The sequence below is a fragment of the Caenorhabditis elegans genome, chromosome IV, assembly GCF_000002985.6.
Source record: "Caenorhabditis elegans chromosome IV".
Taxonomy (NCBI): Eukaryota; Metazoa; Nematoda; class Chromadorea; order Rhabditida; family Rhabditidae; genus Caenorhabditis; species Caenorhabditis elegans.
Genome location: NC_003282.8, coordinates 1,783,127 through 1,789,931, shown reverse-complemented (window position 1 = coordinate 1,789,931; position 6,805 = coordinate 1,783,127). Strand labels below are relative to the sequence as shown.

Here is a 6,805-nt window from a genome sequence, read left to right as displayed (position 1 = left end):
AATGTTTCCAATTTTTTTCAATTAAAAAAATTAACATTTCTATATCAAAATTCTCGTCTAAAAGTTGTCAAAAAAAAAAACAACGTTTAAGAAATAATTTCCTTTGCAGCTCCAAATTTTGGTCTTGCAGCGAAACACAAAACAGTTACAGTAACCAAAACGCTTTTCGTGGCGAGACCCTTGCTAAATAATTGAACATGTTTTCCTATAATTTTTTTTTTGCTGAATTTTCATTTCCTTTCAAATTTTTGCTGTGTCCAGTTCCGGAAGATCTGTGGCGTCACGAATCCCATTTCAAAATGCCGTCCGTCGGCGCACAAAATTTCTGCTTCAATAGGTCCCCGCCACTTTTTCTTTATAGCTTCCGGATGAAGTTTTTTTTTTTGGTTTTAGAAACTTTCCACCAAATTTTTATGCTTATGATATTCATAAATGTCGAAAAAGGACATTCGGAATTTTTTGTAGCATTTTATAAACTATACTTTCCTTTTAAAAAAAGTGGTAAACTTTCATGTTAAAATTCAAATTTAACGGAGCTAGTTAAATATAATTATGAGTGATTGTTCTGAAATTTCAAAATGACGGGTCTCGCCACAAAAGCATAACTACAGTAACCAATAGTTTTCGCAGTAAGACCCAAGTAATTCAAACGTGGCAGAATGATGGCATGATTATACTTAAATGAAAGGTTTTGGGGAGATAAATATAAATTTAATAAAATTAAGTTTAAATTTCAAGTTTTGAAAAAAATTAGGGAAAAATGAATTTTAAAAACATTTTTGGAATTAAGAAAAAAATTTCATTTTAAAACCTTTTTTACAATGGTTGAGCACGTATATGTAAGCATGTATTTGTGCTCATAAGCTACCTCAGGCCTACATTCACCTAGACGCCTGCCTATTACCTTATTCATGTATGCCTACCAACCTACGCACCTGCCACTTGTCTACGTATAGTTTTATATACAATTTTGCCTACTGTATGCCTAAATAGGCGCAGATGTACTTTGAGAGTAGGAAAAAAAATGTAGGCACAAGGCAAGTGTAGTAGGTAGGTAGGTATAACTGCGCCTACCATAACTGCGCCTAGTCAGTTTTCCCATTTTCCGAGCTCTATTCTATTTCTGTCCTTCCCGCCGATTAATTTCTCCGTGCCCCCCCCCCGCTCTATTCCCAATAAATATAATTATACACCCCCTTCCACATCGGGTTCATTTGACGGTCTTTCTCTTTTTTATTTTTATGCTGCTTCGGAACTCATTTCCGTGTCACAATTACAGCGGTTCCTCATTTATTTTTTTCGAGTGCTGCACATCGCATATAAAATGCATAAAAGATATGACGGTTTTGGATGAAGCTGAAGCCAGAGAGCACTCTTTTTATAGAGCTCCGCTCCGGCTCACGGGGTAATCCATCAAATTTTTTGGCTGCTGGTCGCCAAAAGTTCATGTACCTTGAAAATGGCTAGCCAAAAAAATTTTTTAATTTTTTCTGCATGTTTGACGCCCGAAATCTGGTACTTTTTCCGCCCAAAACAAAGTCACTTGGGACACATTTGAAATGAATGATTGCCTAGTCACTTTGAAACATTTTTTTTGCTTAGTTTTGGCGACGATTTATTTGGCGGAGAGGAAAACTTTTGGTTTTTACGTTTACATGAAAATTGGGAGCCTACGTGACTACGTGCCTACGTGACTACGTGCCTACGTGACTACGCGCCTACGTGCCTACGTGCCTACGTGCCTACGTGCCTACGTGCCTACGTGCCTACGTGCCTACGTGCCTACGTGCCTACGTGCCTACGTGCCTACGTGCCTACGTGCCTACGTGCCTACGTGCCTACGTGCCTACGTGCCTACGTGCCTACGTGCCTACGTGCCTACGTGCCTACGTGCCTACGTGCCTACGTGCCTACGTGCCTACGTGCCTACGTGCCTACGTGCCTACGTGCCTACGTGCCTACGTGCCTACGTGCCTACGTGCCTACGTGCCTACGTACCTACGTACCTACGTGCCTACGTGCCTACGTACCTACGTGGCTAGGTTTCTTGGAAGCTACGTGTCTACGTGCCTACGTACCTACGTTCTTAGGCGACTACGTGCCTAGGTATCTACGTGCCTACGTGCCTACATGCCTAATGTCAATTGACACTCAAAAATGCTCAATTTTGCTCAATTTCGATGCTCTTTCTCTAAATTTTTCGCCAAATCTGATAATTTCCGTATATCCCAAAGTGTGCTCTGCGAGCTCTGTCTCCCCGAAATCCGTGAAACTCCGCCTTTTCTCCTTTTTCTTTGGCATATGTGGGAGGGGGAGAAGAGTCTGAAAAGCTTCTCAAGTTTTGTGGGTTCTCAGTTTTCGTTTCCGTTTTTTGTTGCCATTTTTTGCGATGACTTTTAGCTGTAAATTTGAGACACATTATGTGAGTCAAAAATGCGTTTTTTTTTTTGGTTTGGAATTTTTGAAAATTTTGCTTTGAAAAAGTTTGAGAATTTGTTTAAAGTTTACTTTTCTTTAAAAAATATTGAAATTCATGCCTGCGCCTACCTTATGCCTACAGTCATAAATGTAGGTATGTAGGCAGACATGCAGGTACCTGGGCTGTGCGGCAAACGAGATTTTCAAAAACCGCCAATTTGGTTGCCGGTTGCCGCACAGCCCTACTAGGTACCAAGTCACAAAATAGGCACGTAAGTAGGCATGAGGTAGGCACGAATTTTAGGTTATTAGGAAATATTTTTCCGGTCTTGAAAGTTTCGAGTGAAAAATACAATTTTATTCTAGAAAAGTCTAAAAATTGCTCCAAAAATCCGCAAATTCATTGAATTTTTTCACAAATATTTTAAAAAAAAATAATTTTTCACTTTTCGACATAGTTTCAGACACTTGTCAAAAAATACAAATAAATTACATTCCTTATACCACTCCAAAAAAACAATGCCGCTCTCTTCTGTGCTTCTTCTTCTCCTTCCATAATCAACTCGCCTCGACCCCCCCTTCTCGTTTTTTTTTCAAAAGTAAAAAAAAACACATGAAATATTTATTTTGAAGGTCGGTTCCTCCTCCCACCCCGCCTGCTTTTTTTGGAAATTCTACGTCAATTTTTGGATTAAATCTAATGTTTCGTCGGTGTAGGTACAAAAATGTCTGCCTGCCTGCCTTCAAGGCGGCCTACGCCTTATTCGCGCCTACAAGAGTTCCTAGACACGGGTTTCAAAATTTTTCACGTAGGCATAAATTTGCCTACCTGCATGTTTTCCTTCTTCCAAACCACGCCTACGCGTGCCTTATGCCTATATCAGTGCCTAGGTACGGTCACCTGAAGATGTGCCCATCAATTTTTGTTAAGCATATAGGTCGAGAGGCCTAGTCTGGCTGGCGTTAGGTAGGCACGTAGGCTCACTGTAATCCCTTTTTTATAAAAATCACTTCAATTTTTTCACACAGCTGCCAAACTTGTGTCTACAATTGTATATACTGCTGGCATTAGATATGCAGAAAGGCAGTTAGGCATAGAAAAGACACGCCTGCAGGCAGGTATGGGTAGGCGTTGATTAGGCATGTAGGCAGGCAGGTACAAAATCGATTTTTTTTTCTCATTTTCTTTAACTTTCATCAATTTTCATGTTATTTTCGAATGTATTGTTGTTCAACAAATTCCGAATTCACTAGTCAAAAAGCGGGCACGCCCGCTCCGAATCCTTAGAGTTGTGTTGACCAAATCCATTATATTTCTGGGGGGTGGCAGCCAACAAAATAAGAAAGCTGGAGTGAGAAAAATATAAGGAAAACAATCAAAAAAATATTTTTTTTTATCTGTCACCTTCTCCTCCTCCTCTCGGCTGACACACGTTCTCCGAGCCTCCCAAAAAAAATTCAGCGATATCTCTATCAATTTCTGTTTTTGTTCTTTCCACCCCGCCGGATTCCCGTGGGGGTATGAATCTTTTGGAGCAGTGAGTGTGTCAGCTGTGTTTTTTTTCCGGTGGTTCATCTTCATCTTTTTTTTTCGTGTTGGTTAGTGAGATCCCATGTTACTTTTGATCGAAATTTTGAGATTTGGTGTCCAATTTTTGCCGGTGGCCGAGTAAGAATTTTCTCTTCCTCGGCCACTTCGCAATATTCGCCCTGTGGGTTATTTTGTAGTTTGTAGTTTTGTTTTTGAAATATCTAGTAAATGCGCAGCCGACATCAAACTTGGCCCGCGGTACACCACATAAAACCTGGTGTCTTATGTCGTCTGCGTCTCTCAAGAGAGCCGTCCTGTACTTTTTTGGATTATAGTCACGATGAACTTAATAGTTGATTACCTGAAAATTTGTCGAACGGCTTTGTCTATGGAATTAACCGAAAATCGTGTAACTTTTAAAGTTTGAAATGTGACAGTTTTTGTTTCAAAATTCCGAATTTTTAACCTAAGGCTGAGCCTGAGCTTAAGCCAAATAGCCTAAGCCTAAACCTAAGCCTAAGCTTAAGCCTAAGCGTAAGGCCAAGCCTAAGCCTAAGCCCGAGCCTAAACCTAAGCTTCAGCCTTAGCCTAATCCTAATCCTAATCCTAATCCTAATCCTAATCCTAATCCTAAGACTAATCCTAATCCTAATCCTAATCATAATCCTAATCCTAATCCTAATCCTAAGACTAAGCTTAAACCTAAGCCTAAGCGTAAGACCGAGTCTAAGCCTAAGTTGAAGACTAAGCCTAAACCTAAGTCTACGCACCAGCCTAAGCCTGAGCCTAAGCCGAAGCCTAAGCATAATCCTAAGCTTAAGCCTAAGCCTAAGCCACGTGGAATTTTGAATGTCCTGCAAAGTTCCTTGCACTCCATTTTTCGATGATCTTCCCCTGTTTCTAATATTTTATGTATCTATTCATTTCTGCCCGTCCTCTTCGTCATGATCGTCCATCTTTCGGAAAAGAGATGGACGTTTCAATTCAAATATTCATCCCTTCCCCCCCCCCCCCCCCCCCCCCCCGATAAGGTCGGACCCCATACAATTCACTTCTCATCAGACACGTTTGACTGATTCTTTAGCTGGGCTGGATATAATAATTGATGATATTGGTTCATGTTTTTGGGAGCAAAACGGGTGATCAATTTTCTTTTCTTCTCGGTTTTTTGTTGCTTACCTCCGAATTTAAAACTCCAAGTACTGAAATGAGTAATTAATTGTTGAAACCCCCTTCTCTCTGCGAATCCGGCGAAAGTTTATCTATCTTCCACAGGAGAGTGAGAGTGAAAAGCGCCAAGAGGACCACCCCAACCGACCCTAATCTGTTTTTCTTTCAGTCTTCGTTGGTTTTTTTTTTGTTTTTCCACTATTTTCAACTCCCCGCTCCCCAATTTCTTTCGTCGGCTTTTTTCTTTTGTCAAGGTGTTCCAATTCGATATCGATATAGATGTGTTTGTCAATAGGAAACCAGTTTCCGGAAAAACCAAAGTCATCTTAAACATTGATGATTGGTTTTATTATAGTACCTTCATTTCAAAAAATATATTCTTAAAATGAGACATGGTTTCAGAGTTTTTGTAATTTTTTTTGGTTTTTTAAGTATCTAAAATATGTAACGTTATATAAGTTTAATACCATTAGTTAAAATGACATCGCTTTATGGAAAATTGCCAAGATTAGATATACGCTGTTTTATATTTATCGACCATTAAATATTATAGTATTGTATTAGTTGGCATGCATTCCCACGTGGTACCAAACTTGTTTGAACAGTATTTGAACTTCTACATATAGTCTCCTTAATATAACTCGCGTGTACTATATAGCATGTATATAGTTTATATTCATCCGTCATTATAATTATCGCTAGCCGTTCACTTACTAAAATATAAAGTATCAAGCTTTTTCCGTTTTTCACACCAACGTTTACATATTAATTTAAAGCCACATAGCGTTACTTTGAAAAAATCTTGGCACAATGAACTGAACGTGGTTTTTTCACATTATACATTCTGTAATATGCTATAGTTAAAATGACATTTATTTGCTAAAAATTGCCACATACACAGTTGTACATATATATATATTTGTCGTTGTATAACACTTAATTAATTAAATTTATTATGTAACGCGTTTTTTTTTAATTACGTACCTTTTGGCCTCACTTAAAAAAACACATAACGAGAACATATATAAATATATCTATCAATTATTATACTTTCGTTGCATAGTTTTTTTTAAACTTGCCAAATTCCTTGCACTCTACTTAACACCCATATCTGACGGAAATATTTCCAAACGTGGCTTTATTTTCTCAAACATAATTTTGAAGTTTAGTCATTGACAAATTCGGAAAATTTTTCGACAAGTCGGTTTTTAATAACTTTTTCATTAATGCATTGATCTCTGGTCAGCAAAATGTTGGAAAAACCCACATCACGCTAACTTTGACTAAATAAAGTTTTAATTAACGCCAGTTTTGCTAAAATATCAAGATACCAAATATATATATATAGTCAGTTGACAATTTTCTCAAAAAACCAAAGATCATGGAGATATGAACTATCACAATATTTAAAGTGCACTACTAATTAGTGCGAGTTTCAAAAAAAAAAACTCTGCCACCAGATTAAAAAACAGCTTCTTTTGGAACTTTGCGTGACAAATTCATATTTGCGATATATGCTCGGTCATTCGTTACGTCATTATTTTCCGCTTCCACCACCACCACCACCGCCATATAAGCCTGTGTGAAGAAGAAGATGAGGATGAAGATGAAGCAGTAGACAAGGACGACACACATGTGTGTTCGTCAATATTTCCGTTGCTCTGCGTCTCTGTAGTGATTAAAGCA

The 6,805-nt window shown here is 38.4% G+C and overlaps 1 non-coding gene across 1 annotated transcript; it reads left to right on the top strand.

The window, feature by feature from the left end:
* Positions 1–219: 219 nt before the first annotated feature.
* Positions 220–367, top strand: Y38C1BA.5. The gene has a single exon (NR_052941.1). It is a non-coding gene; the product is annotated as an Unclassified non-coding RNA Y38C1BA.5 (non-coding RNA).
* The last annotated feature ends 6,438 nt before the right edge of the window (positions 368–6,805 follow it).